Source organism: Pteronotus mesoamericanus, unplaced genomic scaffold (assembly GCF_021234165.1).
Source record: "Pteronotus mesoamericanus isolate MK-2021 breed Mesoamerican mustached bat unplaced genomic scaffold, CSHL_Meso_final contig_41, whole genome shotgun sequence".
Taxonomy (NCBI): domain Eukaryota; kingdom Metazoa; phylum Chordata; class Mammalia; order Chiroptera; family Mormoopidae; genus Pteronotus; species Pteronotus mesoamericanus.
Window position 1 is genome coordinate 6,021,337 of NW_026555152.1, and position 15,289 is coordinate 6,036,625.

General features: G+C 40.1%; 1 protein-coding gene and 1 non-coding gene across 2 annotated transcripts in view; both read right to left on the reverse strand.

The window, feature by feature from the left end:
- ATP8A2 (ATPase phospholipid transporting 8A2) overlaps positions 1 to 15,289 on the reverse strand; it is a 523,880-nt gene that overhangs the window by 235,502 nt on the left and 273,089 nt on the right. The gene's annotated exons all lie outside the window — the stretch shown is intronic.
- LOC129073541 (U6 spliceosomal RNA) lies at positions 10,883 to 10,989 on the reverse strand. The gene has a single exon (XR_008529449.1). It is a non-coding gene; the product is annotated as a U6 spliceosomal RNA (small nuclear RNA).

Consider the following 15,289-nt stretch of genomic DNA (forward strand, 5'->3'; position numbering starts at 1 on the left):
CCAGTGGTCCAGGCTGTCTGCGTGGTTATCCCTTCTGAAATGTCCTACATCTGTGCTCTGACCCAGAATGTGTGACTCTCTCAAATTTAATCTCATGTCTCAGTTTTGGGCGTATCTCACTGGAGTCCCAAGCTCCAAAGGCAGATAATCTTGGCAGCCTGGGCTAGTCCCCAGAGCACAGGCGCACAGGTGAGGCTGCAGGGCAGGGCGGGGGCAGCAGAAGGAATGCGAGGGAGTCTAGGCGAACCCAACAGGTAGTCGAGACTAGCTAATGTGTAGGCACAAAGAAGTGAAATTTGAACTCCATCCTCAACAGTTCTAAAGCAGGCTTAGGTGCTCCCTCATTACAAAAACTGACACACAGAGGAGCTATACTATACATGAGGAAGCCACCAAGACCGTGCTTCAGAAAGATGCAACAACTGCAGAAGCTGCTCCGGTTTTATTGTAAAGGATACAGGGCATGACCGAGAGGCAGTCTCATCAGCATGAGGGCTCCAGTAGGACACATTCTAAAAAGCAGACTGGGTGCTGCAGAGAAAGCACAGTCTATGAGCTAACAAGTCTGAGAGCGCAGCCACATATACCTTGTCACCACGTGAGCAGCATAAACACATATTCCGGAATGAGCGTTTCTAGCTTTGGTTGCTTTGGCAGTGAAGGTCCTATCCCACCCCAGCAGCTCCTCTAAAGATTCAAGTGTTATGAAAATCATCCCGTGGGAGCATTTCATTCAATATAAAAAATGGGATTTCCTACAAAGTTACTTTTCTTTCCTTAATCTCATCAGCGGCCTCATAAAAGAGCAGACAGAATGACAAACCACAAGAGAGACAATATGGACTACCAACATTTCAAAAATAGGTCCCAAAATTATTTAATAGGTTTATTTACTTCTATAAACTCTATTTACTCAGTGTGATCCATTATATTCATTATGTAGGATATGTTTGTCTATCTAACCTTCACCTTTCATGCCGTTCCTATCCATCCCTTTCTTCACCAAGACCCTAAATGCTAATCCAGTGGACATTCAATATGTGGTGACTAACTACCCAAACAATAATCCTTAGACTAAATTACATCTCTAAGCATAACTATAAATAATGGGAAAAACACAGTTCCACTTAAACAAAAATACATCAACTTCCATATAAATGACAGACCTAGAAACATGCTATTGGTGTGTAACTGTGAAAGACTGCTTCTACCTAGAGATGGAGAGAAGCAAAGTGATACAAAAATGATTGGACACCTCTATGAGATCTAAATTCATCATTTGTAGAAAATAGTAAAAAAAAACCTCAGTGTTCCTGTGATTTAGAGATGGACACTGCAAATTTCCTGATCAAATGTGCCAGTAGTCTTGACTCTTTTCTAGTGATATCCTTAAAAACAGTATAGGCTTTTTGTGACAGTTCTTAGTCACATAGAGCTGGCAACTATCTTTCGCTTCACATAGGACTCTCCTGGAAAAGGCTAACATGTAAGCCTGGTATTTTTATTTCCCATGGCTCTTCGATCAAAATGCTTTGACAATTATAAGCCTAGAACTAGCCTTTGCATATCATCTTGCATAAGCACTTCAGGGGCTTAACAGACACTGGCTTACCCAGTCTTTACACATGGTCTCAGGGATGTCAGGTGATGCCAATCTTCCAACCAAGTCTTTACATTAAAGCACCTCACCATGTCTTAGCTCTTTGCACAATTGTTTAAGTCTAAAAATCACATTCTTTCACAATCTCGATTTCCTAGGTACCTTTGTACTATTAATGACTATTCATCACAGTGCCTAGTAGAATAAGCATTTAACTTGCTGATTAAATAAAATGATGGACCTGTATCTCATGATCAGTGGTAAAAATGTGCATGAAATCCTCTGTGACCCCATGGAATACAAGTCCATATGCCACAGGATTTCTTGGGCAACTAATCTAAGTGCCCAGATGTACCAACGGCATTACTTATTTTGGTAAAATGAAACATACATGCTTTGGTAACATCCCCTGTATTTTACCAGTATCAGTCATAAGGTGGTCTCCCTTTGATTATTACTGGCATGTGTGATAAAGTCTGAGTGTGCCAGGTGAGGCAAGAAGCAGGCAGCTGCTCTATAATCTTGCTTCATATCTTGGTGGTGAATTCTAGGATCACTTCAGGATATACATACACACACACATATATGTGTATATGAGTATATATTACAAATAAAATATATTTTATATATAACATATATTATATACACACACATATATATAGGCCTATATTAAATTCGAATCACAGAAAACTTAAAATTTTCATGGCATCTTATTAGTGCAAAGATGGTACTGTATTATTTTTTGCCAGCAATTTTAAAGATTTTAGTAGCCTTTCGTAGTCAAAAAGCCATCCAGAAAATAAACTCTGTGATATCTCTCACACCTCCCTCTGAGTAGTAAATTATTACCCAAGACTTTTAAAGGCCAACAAAGATTCTTTCTGTTAGGATTAAATTATACTTATTTTTTCTTTTTTTACAAAATTTTATTCTTCTTCCTGACAGTGTGAAAACTACCCAGATGCATGGTGTCATGCCAACACTAAGGAAAACATGACCAGTCAGTGTGGCATGGTGGCGTTTGCCCTCTCTCCTGAAGCCCTGCTCCTATCTTCCTGTTATCTTGCATCATATGGTCTTTGGCATCTGTCCATTTAAAAAAGAAAGGCTCTAGGAATGGCTTCACAGGTGTTTAACAGTTGCAGTCACACAGGGACCCACAATAAGCTCCTTGCACTTGGGATTTTGCACTCTGTAGTGGCTGTTTTGAAATTCTCAGTAACTGTATCTTTGAATTTATGTTTTTAATTAAATTTATTGGGGTGACACTGGTTAATAAAATTACATAGTTTTCAGGTGTACAATTCTATAATCCATCATCCGTATATTGTATTGTGTGTTCACCACCCCAAGTCAAGTCTCCTTCCATCGCCATTTATCCCCCTTTACCCTCTGCTACCCTCCCCCACCCCCTTTCCCTTTGGCAGTCACCGTACTGTGGTCTGTCTATGATGGTTTTTTCTTAATCCCTTCACGTTTTTCACCTATGGTATAGGTATTAATTGTTCAAAAATACTAAGGTTAAATGTTTCCACATTCCATAATACACTCTTTAGGTATGACTCAACTTTCAAAAACAGAAGCTGAGCTCTCCTTCACCCCCACCACACAGGACGAGGAGAAGGCGGGGAGAGGGAGCCAGAGGGAGCCAGAGGGAGAGAGGGAGAGGGGGAGAGGGAGAGGGGAAAAGAGAGAAAGGAAAGGATGGCAGGCTGTAATCAAGAAAGAACATGAGAACTTTTTAAAAATATTACTTATATAAATTTGCCACTATAACAATTTATTACAATTACTACTAATAATTTTCTGCCTGTTTAAAAGGTTCATTTAACCCATTCAATATTTAATGATAATATAAATCTTGAAGGGGTCACTTATTATCTTAGTGTTACACATACACACAGAGCACAAAATTTGGTCTTGATTCTCCTTTTAGTATTGACCTTGAAAAACAATCCTGCCAGTGTCTTAATTATTCTGTACTTTCACCTTGAATACACAACCCAGAGCTTACATATAAATAATCCTAAAACAGATATTCTTATGACCTGAAGTCACTCTTATATGGCCTCTAAATCTTGATTTCAAACTCTAAAAATTTCCTCAACAAACAAAAATTTTAAAGGCAAGGAATCCTAACAAGTAATTTGGGTATGAGGCAGTATATTTATTACTAATCTTAATTACTACATGACTGGTGACCGCCTCCACCATCCTATGAGCATTCTGTTCTCTTCTGTCCAACCTAGGAGGTAGAGATCAACCATTGTGCAGTTGTGACTCATGAGGGAACTTGATATCCTTTATTAACTGAACAACAACCTTATAACCTGATCCAGTGCTGTGGCTATAAATGCTGCCTGTGCAGCTGAGGCTTTGAGAGTCACTTTCAGAAAAAGGGAGGACACCCTGTATGCTCCAGATCAGTTTACTCTGTAGCTGAGAAAGGGCCCACTTTGAAATGAGTATACCCTGCTTGGAGGCTCAGAATTTATGCATCTGTACTTGTGTCCATGACAATTTTATCACATGTCCAGGAAACAGAGCAATCAAAGTGGCACTCAAACAGGAGCGTAGCTTCTGAAAACCTAACATCTCCACTAAATGATGTAGAATGTATTAAGATCTGGGCAACCACATTTTATGTCAAAATTTAATACGTTGTTTGTTGTGAATTACATGCAGTTTTATATTCACTGAAATCAACTGGTTATAGTCTGTTTCTTTCTGTACTGGGCTGAAAAGAATGGAGCAGTCCAGGAAGGCTGGGATTTAAATAAAAGATATTAGATCCTTCTGTTCCCAGACTGAAACAGGGATTAGAATAACACATTTAAATACCTTAATGTTTTTAGCACAAAAAGCATTAATTTGATACTCTGTTTCCTTGAAATGCTTTATTAAGGTCACCAAGACCCTCTCAGGAGTGTCTGCCTTCCTTGAAGTTAACATACATTTATTGTTCTCCACTGCAAATTTCACTAGTGTTTCAAAACAGTGTGCCTGGCCTCTGCTGTGGGGAAGGTGGGAATAGGAAACAGAACAGAGAGGAAAGCTGAGAAGGGCTAGAGTTTCAACATTTCAGGGCAGGCTTATGGCTCCTCCAGGACCAGGCATTGTGAGCTCATGCACCACTGAAAATTGATGACGACCAAGACGATTTTAATTAGACCTGCCCTTTACCTGTCACCTGTGCCTGGGACAAAGGTCATCTGATTACCAATACAATAAATAAGCTGACGGTAACTACTCGTTCTCTGGAAGGAGTCTCTGGCAGTTCTCTGGAAGGGCAGCCTGTGCACTTCCCACCTCCATCCTAGTCCTCACCCTCACAAGCAAGAGCCCCAAGAGCCACAGGGACAGCGGTGGCCAGCACCTCGTGCAGTCTCATGCCAGAGGAGTTAGTTCACAAATTGATGCAGTTCCTTTTCTTTTCTTTCTTCTTTTCTCTTCCTTAATTTGCAAGTGGAGTTTTTTGGGTGGGAATGGAGTTAAGATAGACAAAGCTCTTTATTCCAAGTAGTATACATCCCTTCTCGAACCTAGAGCCTGTGTTTAATAAGCCATAAGTCTTGATCTCAATAACAGGAAATGATAATGCTTTTTTAATCACCAAATATGTAAAATTGTTTAAACAAAGAGGTACATTTGTACAAACCTACAGAATGTACAACTCTAAGAATGAACCCTTATGTAAACTATGGACTCTGAGTGATAATGTGTCAATGTAGGTTCATCATTTGTAGCAAATGTGCCCTTCTGGTGGAGGATGTTGATAATGGAAGAGGCTCTGAATGTGTGCGGACAAACAAGGGCAGGGGCATAAGGGAAATCTCCGTACTTTCCCCTCAGTTTTGCTGTGAACCTAAAAAGTATTTTCAAAATTAGTCTATTCAGAGGAAAAAAGCAGCAGCAGCATTCAATCGTTCTCAAAATAGAACATGAAAATAACACCTAATGATTTTATATATATGCTGAAGTCCGGGAGACTGACAGAGAAAGATTGGCATACATTAGACAAAAGGTGTAGGAGGTCCTTGGCGGTGGTGGGATGAGGATGGGCATAATGATCAATCACATGACAGTCTGCATAAAGAGGCTGCATGAGCCCCAAGACATGGTGCACCTGCAGATTAAATAAACTGTAACCGCCAAGTGCAATGGTAGTCAACCTAACCCACTGCAAAGCTGAATTTGTAACTTGCTCAGCTAACTGATTAAGACCATCATTGAACAAAGTCTGGTCTGAAATGAAATTAACTGTGTACTTCTATCTCTGTAGCTAGGCTATGAGCTATCTTGTGTTAGGGATTTGCTTTACTCATCTTTACATCCCATAGCACCAAACACAATAAGTTTTTTAATGGGTTTTCTTTTTATGTTAAACACAGCTCTCTTGCTCCTTCTTCTTAATTATAATTATTTCCATTTCAGGTTCAAGAACACACGTATCATACTCTGTGAATAATGATCATCTTGCAGTTTGATCAAAGAAAGTGAGAGAGAAAGAGCATTAGTTCATTTTAATGCCTGTTCAGAGAAGCCCAAGTCTCAACCTTCAAACCCACCTGGTAGCTATACTTTTCAGAGTAATTACTACATGGAAAGACACGTGTATCAGGCTGCCATCTTTTCTAAGTAACAAACATGACCTCAAATCAAGTTTGTTGTTCATGGAGTTTGATGGATGGGGTCGATGCTACTAACACCTGCAACATTCACCTGGCCGGCAGCTGCAACAAACCAGTGAATGAGACCATGCAGTCCTCAAGACAGAGAGCCTACCACTGAGCTTAGAAAGGAGATCCAGACCAGAGCTAGTGAGATGCACAACCACTTGGGTTGGGGCCAGGACAAGAGCAAAGCTAGAATGAAGAAAGTTCCAGCCAAGAAACTTGAGAAATAGAAGGAAGATGCTCAGGAGCACATATAGCAGGGACTCCGAGCTTTATGCAGAGGCTTTTGTTTCTCATTCCATAGCAATGGAGAAAGCAAGAGATGCCTTGTAATTAGATGCAGGCTGTAGCTGAAAATGGGAGTCATAAACCAAATTCAGGGTCAACTAAGGAAATGTGATGGGGCAGCTAGAGCACTTTCATAGCAAGCAAAGTTTCAGTGGAAATCTTCTCTCTTTCTCACACATACCCACATACACACAATATGTCATTAAATTGAATTGGTATACATGATACATAGAATCTGAATAAGTGGTATCTTTAGTGTTACAATTTTTTTCAAGCAATGTAACAAAAATGTCCTATAACCCACTTATATCAGAGTGACCCAGTTTCAAAGGGAAAGTGACAACTGCATTTCAGACCTTCATTTGGGCTCCTATGATATGAAGGCAAGAAAAGCATGCATGATGCCCCATGAAACTGCAGAAATTGTTTTTTTTTTTCTTTTTATAAAATGACCAACACCCAGAGTTTACAAGATAGAACCAGATGCTGTGACCTGGGGTGCAAGGTTATAATAACTAATGCGGGGAAAGCCTTTAGGGTACTATGGGGGATTGCTAAGAAAATTCGAAAAATCAAGATGGCGAAGGAGTGAATGGAAGTCACACGGACCTCCTCTCAGGACCAATCTGGAATTACAACTAAATTGTGGATAAATCACCGGGAACAAACAACTGAACAATAGCGAGAGAGAAACTTTATAACATTGGACAGACAGAAGAATCAGCTTTAGCACAACCTAACTGGTAAGGGGTGTGGTACAGACTCGAGAAGGTGGGTGGGGTGCCCATGTGTGGCAGCACCAGAAGGATATGTACACAGCCAGTTGGATCCCTCTAAGAAGAGCGGGGTCTAAACCATAAGTGAGGATCTCCAGCCTACAGCACCAGAGCCCAAAAAGTACACAGATAACAGCCAGCTGTGAAGAAAGGTAAAGTTGATCTCTGCCAGAGATGGGAAGCTGGAGATGCAAAGAGCCTTTTAAAGAGCCAATGCATAAATTTTTATTTGCAGCCACTTACCCTGGTCTCCGGCAAAGGTGAGGGCAGAGTAGGCTATACACAGCAGAGAAGGGACTGGGGAAGGAGGCTTTGGGGAGAGAATTGAGAAAGTAGCAGGTGGGGTCCCATTGCTGACTCATCCCCCAGAGGGCAGAAGCCATCTTGCTCAGGGAGGCCACTCCCTTGAGTGGCAAGAGCCAGGGAGGACACACTAGCCCTGCCACCAGAAGGGACTCTGCCCTGGCCCAGTAGTCTTAAAGCCTTATGGCTGAGTACAGAGTGGCAGCCACAGATAATAGCTCCCTGGCTAAAGGGGTCACAGAGTGGTCTAGAGACATTTGAGGAGAGATTGAAGACAGAGGGTTTGGGGAAAGAAGGGAAAGAGTAGCTGGCAGGATCCGGTGCTGACATATGGCAGCAGTCATCTGACTCAGGCAGACCACTTCCCTGAGTGGCAGCAGCGTGAGAGGACCCAATAACCTCACCCCCAGGAGGGACTCTGCCCTGCCCTGTGGCGTCTACACTGGCCAGCTGAGTGCAGAGTGACTAGATTAACAACTGAAGGAGACATCCACAGACAGTACATTCCTGGAAGTCTCAAACAGACTGCCTGAGGCATACAGGGTCAATATCTGACATCATCAGAGGCAGATCCAGAAAGAAAAAAACAACAACAACAGTGGTCTCCTACAATAGAAGTTCACTCCACAAAGTCAAGAAGTCAAGACAGATCAATTTTAGAAGCAGAAACAAAAAAAGAAGAGTCTCACAAATAATGGGAAGAAAAAGAAACACTCCCCAGTCAAAGGGAAAGGAGGAATCCCCAGAAAGAGAACTAAATGAAATAGATGCAAGTGAACTATCAGATATTGAGTTCAAAACAACGGTTCTAAGGAAGCTCAATGAGCTCAGTCAGCTCATAGAGAATTACCAAAAGCTACAGGGAAACTACAAGGAACTTACTCCAAACTATATCAGCATGAAAAAGGTCATAGAAACTATCAACAAGAGGCAAGAGGAAATGAAGAATACCATTTCTGAATCAAAGAACACAGTAGAAGGAATCAAAAGCAGGCTAGATGAAACAGAGGATCAAATCAGCGAGCTGGATGACGAGGTAGGAAAAAAGCTCCCAAAAAGAGCAAGAAAATGAAAAAAGACTCAGAAAGAGTGAAAAAGCATTTAGTGAAATGCAGGACAACCTGAAACATAATAATACCTGTATAATACGGATACCCAAAGGAGAAGAGGAGGAAGGGATAGAGAATTTGTTTGAAAGAGTATTGATGAAAAACATCCCTAATTGGAGGAGAGAAAAAGTCACACAAGTCCACGAAGCACAGAGGGTCCCCATTCAAGAGGAACCCAGTCAGGCCTTCTCCAAGGCACATCATCATTAAAATGGCAAATATCAAAGACAAACAGAGAATCCTAAAGGCAGCAAGGGATAAACAGGTAGTAACCTCTAAGGGAGCCCCAATAAGGCTAGCAGCTGATTTCTCAACAGAAACACTACAAACCAGAAGGGAATGGCAAGAAATATTCCATATCATGAAAAGCAAAGGCTTGCAACCAAGACTGCTCTATCCAGCAAGGCTCTCCATTAAAATGGAAGATGAAAGAAGGAGTTTCCCAGACAAAAGAAGGCTAAAAGAATATACCTCCACCAAACCAGCATTGCAAAATATGCTAAAGGGACTGCTTTAAGGAGATGAAGAAAAAGAGTCTATGAATACCCAGTTCCGTTCACAGTCACCAGTACTTGATATTGCCAAGATTTTTATACTTATTAATCTAATTGTGACAATGATGTGTTAATTGTTACTTTATTATTTGTTGAAACTGAACCTGTTTTTGTATATTTCTTGCCTATTTCTATTATTTCTTAAAAAGTTTTAAATGACTTTTTGGTATTCTTTATCATTTTTTTATTAAATGTTTGTAGAATTTTTCCCTAAAAAAAAAAATTAACCCTTTTTTAGATGTGTGGCAAATACTTTTCTATTCTATAACTTGTCCTTTAACTTTTTTATATGTATATTACTGTATACTCTTAAATGTTTAATATAGCCATATTGTCAAAATTTTACTTTATAGCTTGTGGGTTTGAATATGTTACTTCAGGGTAAGAAAAATATTATTTGGTATTTTCTCCTAAAAGTCCTTAGATTTTACATACTGATTTTTAACTCACCTGAATATTTTTTGTATAAAGTGTGAAATAGGGCCCTATGTTTTTTTTTATTTCAAAGTAATAGTGGTCCATGTACCTTATTTGTTGAATAAGCCTTTTTTTTTCCTATTGATTTGAAATATCAATTTTATCATATATTACATTGTTAGATATATACATTTGTTTCTATAATGCTCATTTAATTCCATTGATTTACTTTAATATTTCTGTGCTGGTGTCATGTTGTTTTAATTGCTGAGACTTTATAATGAATTTAAATTTTTAATATTTTATAATGGATTTTGACATTTAAAAAAATAAATAAAATCAAGCAATCTGCATTAAAAAAAAGAAAGAAAGAAAGAAGGATCTCCTTCCTTTTGCAGCAACATAGATGGAACTGGGGAATATTATGCTAAGTGAAATAAGCCAGTTGGTGAAAGACAAATACCATATGATCTCACCTATAAGTGGAATCTATTCAACAAAATAAACCAATGAACAAAATCAACTGCAGGCATGGGAACATGGAACAGAATTGAAAGTGACCAGAGGGGATGGGGAAGGAAGACAACAGTGGAAAGAAAGGAAAGGGACTAGACAAAGAACATGTATGAATGACACACAGACATGGACAACAGTGTGGGTATTGACTATGGGAGTGAGGGGTGGGGGTGGGATGGGTGGAGGAGGGCAAAGGGGGAAAAAATCGAGACAACTGTAATAGAATAGACATGATTTAAAAAATAAATTCATAACTGTTAAAAAATAAAAATAAACATGAGGAAAAGGCAAAAAAAATAAAAAAGAAAATTCCACTCTTCCTCCAACAGGTTCCCGTCCCCACCCCCCACCATCTTTTTGAGAGTCTATTCGTCTCCCTTTAAGTTTTTAGTGTGCTCACATTGAAAGCTGTGAATAAGGGAGAAAATAACTCCTATGATGACCATGTATGAACATGAACAAGAAGGAATGGTAGGGAATGCTTTAAGGGTGAGGAATCAAAAGATAGAGTATAACTGGGATCCCTGCCTCTGTTTGTCCAGATGTAATACTTTCCTGGTTGTGTTTTTTTTCTCCTATGTAACCAATCATGAGAATTCCAATGTTCTTTAAACTCTAAAAGTATACTGCTTTTTCCAAAAAGAAGAATACAGAATACTTCACAAATTTGCAGGCCATCCTCAAGCAGGTGCCATGCTAACCTTCTCTGCATTATTCCAATTTTAGTGTACGTGCTTCCCAAGGGAGTATTAAAACCTACACTTTTGAAGTTGAATGCAAAAATATGAGACATCCAATTATTATAATTGGAGCAGCACAGTGCTGCTTTTGCCCGTGCTATTTCTTCATCAGTAACTAGGCTCAGTACCCCCTGGGCACGGGCTAATTTAATCCTCCCTGAAACTCGGAGAGATTGTTATTATTCTGACCACCTCAGAAAGGTCAACACCATGTGCCAAAGGTCATAGAAACCTAACATGTGGCCAAGACAGGACCTAAACATTTACACCTGTCTCAGTCCAGTGTCTGCATGCTCACCCAGCTGATACACTCTTGGCTATTATGGAAGCAACCATTTGGATGCTCTGCTGAGCAATCAGGCCAGGTCAAGCTAGGGACAGTGCACATGCTAGAAATCTTCTACTCACAACACTGTTAGAACACAACAAGGTCACTTTATCCCACAGTCCCAGCTTTCAGTTCGGAATTTGGGAATGTCGCCACTGGCATCCACCTCACAAGAGAGCCATGAAAACCAAATACATTGTAAAGGTGGACAAGCATTTTGAAAGGCAGGGTAGAAAAAATCTCATCTTAGTTTGCACCTGACTCTTGGATCAAGCACCAAGCACCATTCATCTCTTCTCCATGGAGGACACTATCCAGGCTCTGAGGTAGTCCTGACAGAAAATATTCTCCCCCCCATAAATCGCTGGCCTTTAGAATCTTTAGGATGAAGATGGGATGAAAAGCAGCAGAGAAGAAAATTTTGGCTGATGTGTCCCTGTTTGCATTTATCATCTCTTCTCTTAAAGTCCTGTACTGAATTGTTTCCATGTATAATTTTATATAGACGTTCTTTATATGCTAACCCATTGAATTATATAATATAGATACACTATTATTCATACACCCTGAATATGAATATATATAAATACAGACATGGCTGCAAGTTTTTGCAGGGTAAAGATCATGTCTTCAGTTTTTAATTGTTCATGCATCTGATAAAGCACTTGGCATACAATGCTATTGCTAATTTTACCTACATGAGACAGAGTACAGAAACAACAGGAGCAGTTCTAACATGTACCACGAGGAAAATGGCATGCGTGGAAGTTGGACACAGAGAGCAAATGAGGAACAAAGAAAGAACTTTTGAATGATTAAAACGGTACAATTAGCCCAATGTATCCTCACACCCTAAAACAATGTCCACTGTTCCCTGGAATAAACTACAAACACACAAAACACATACAACCACTGCAAGCATGATCTTCATTCACCTCCAGCAACGTCAAACATGGAGGACTGATGTTTTTCATTTACACACCACAAATGGGTTTTCTTTTTACTCCCATCCCCAAAAGTGAAACAGAGCAGCCAATACCCTAATTGGGGTCCTATCAGTACAAATGGAAGTCTATCATCAATCTCACTCTTTCTAAAGAAAATAGATAGAAACTGATACAAAAAAAAAATTTCAAGCCTGCCTAGCTATGTAAAATGACACCAGAGAAGCAAAAAATAGAATTACCCACTGCAAGATTTAACCATTTTCAATGAACCTAAAATAATCCTAATGAAATCTGTTAATTTTCTTACATCATAGATAATCTATTGCTATAGCAAAAAAAAAATCTAAAAAGTACTTCATCTTTGAAATTATGACAAAAAAATAAGGAGAGAAATTAAATTACAAGTATAATTTGTTCTTTATATTTGATCTAAACAATTTTAAGAGCTAAGATCTGTCTGCTTCCTTCTGACATCAGACAATTCTCCAGGACATTTACTTATATGGGGCTTTATTTGAATACAAACCTTGAGGTAGAGCTCTTCTAAAATTGAAGGCATTAATTTTCAGTCAAAGGAAAAGGTTTTCCAACATTATTGAAAAGACAGTTTTGATTGCTTTCCAAGAAGCTAGCTGCAGCCCATTAAGTCATATTATTAAAAACTCAGGAAAAAAAAAATCAGTTAGGGTTTTTTCCATTCAAAATGTCTAAAAGTTGAAGTTTTCCTAAGAAGCAAACAGAAGGCCATTGCTTCCTGGAAAGATAAAGGTGATGGGTCTGGGCAGCCAGCACAGTAACGAGCCCCTTCTGTCTGACTTGTCCACTGACATTCCTGAGCCGCAGCAAAGCAGCCGCCAGGGCCAGGGAGTTTAATAGGCACATACAGTCGTTGTCAGTTTTTATTGCACATTTTGGGACTCTTTATCAGCATATTATGTAGTTTAGGTCATTAGTAGAACAAAGAAACTATATTAAGCAATCCAACTCTGCAGATTGCAGCAAACTAGTCAACCAATATAAATGCGTGGGGCAATTAAATTAGATGTGGAGAGATAGCCTAATGCCTCTGAGGTGCTACAGCGATAAGTCAGGGCTATCAATCCTGACTGAGTCAAGTGGTATCTGCAGTGCGCCTAACAGCTCTTGGAATAAGCCAAACAGACATGGTACTAAGTGAAAGTGGAGGAGACCAACTTTTTTTCAAGTCCCTGAGTGAATGAAGGAGAGAAAAATACACACAAGCGTTGGCTTAACGTACGTTAATGATAATTAGGAAACAGCCCTTTTCTATCTCTTCCAGATGCTATGTGAACTAAGGACAGACTTCTCCTTAACTCCAGGGCCTAAGTTTTGACACAGGCGGCATTTCTCTTCTGCATGCACACCCCCTCACCAAGCACCAGGGAAAAGGAGGTCATCACCCAGGCAAAGGGATGCTCCATCCTGGGGCACTGCCTCCCGATTTTCTCGCAGCTACCGGTTCTCATGCCCACAGGTCTCTAAGAGAGAGACTGGGAGATGACACCACAGGCATGGAGAGATCATCCCTCTGTGCCACTCCCTGAAGGCCAGCACCCGGTTACTGTTTCACATAACCCTAGTGTTCACCTCCATGCCTGGTACATGGGTGACACTCAGATAATATTTGTGGACTGACCTCTGCACTAGAATGAGAGTCTCCAAACTTATAGCTGCACATTGCTCTAGTCTGTGAAGAAGGCAGAGTATTGTATTCATTAAAGGGAAGGGGAAGTGAATAACCACACAACCCATAGTGTCTGGCCAACATTCATGTGAACAAGCACTGAGCTGGGCGCTGAATAATCTAGCAATGGTTTTGTAAATGTATGGAGGTTAAGACTAAGGGGCAGCTGTGGGACCACACACCTTGAGTGCTATTACTTGGTCTGTGGGCTCCCAGTGTGCATCAGCCAAGTCTGTTTGTGGTTCCCTATCCCAGATTTACCTGCTGTTTTGGCTCATACAGTGTTCTTGTATACGCAGTTAGGCTAGCATTTCCCTGAACAGTGGAGCCCCAAGTTCACTACTTCACCTCACCTGGTCTGTCCCTTTTCGTAAGGCCCAGCTTGGTAAAGACTACCAAGGGAGGGTCCAAAGACCCCACAGTGACCCAGATTCCACCTCTGCCCCCTAGTTCTCCACTCTCCAGTAAGACAGATGAGAGTGGTTTACACACTGCTCCAGCCAGGTGGGAAGCAAAGACCGCAAGAACCTAACAGTTCAGCCGAAGACGCAGTGGAGAGTGGTGAGTAGAGAGAAGACAATTTTCGGGGGGAAAGTCACAGGAGCCTTTCTCTGAGTTAGCTCTGACAACATGGACAGAGAAGGTGGGCCAGGCAGACAGACTAACAGTTCAGGTAAAGGGAACAGTTTGAATAGATTTGGCAAAGAATAAAGGGACTAAAAATATATAATGCCAATGTGTGAGTAAACAAGCACCCTGATATTCTACTGATGGATACATATAACTACACATAACTTATGAACAGTCACTTCACTCCAGGAATTCAGGCTAAAAAAGTAAATGGAAAAGCAGACAAGGCCACAGGCATCACACAGTCCTAAGAGGACTATGTGTTCATAGTATCACACCATTGGGAATGCTGTAGACCTAAAATGTGCTCACCGGAATATGGATGTGTAAGACTACATGCAGAGAGAAAGCTTGGGAAGAAACATTTCAGAAAGTGGTTATCTCTGAAGAGAATGGATTTAGGTATGTTATTCCTTAACTTTGTTCTCTCAGTTTCACATCACTAATGTGTATAACTTTTATAATGAAAAAGCAAGTAAATTCTGAAGAACAAAAGCATGATTAAATATCCTTCAAGGCCTTGCTCACTTCCGCACTCCTTTTTAAAGGCTTATATGACCACCTTTTCTGTACATTGTAGCCATTGGAATCATACTGCATTATATGATATTTATACTCTCATATACCGGGTTGGCCCAAAAGTTCATTTGTTTTTTTCCGTAAGATAGCTCTAATAGTACTTAGTTTTCTTTAACTTTAT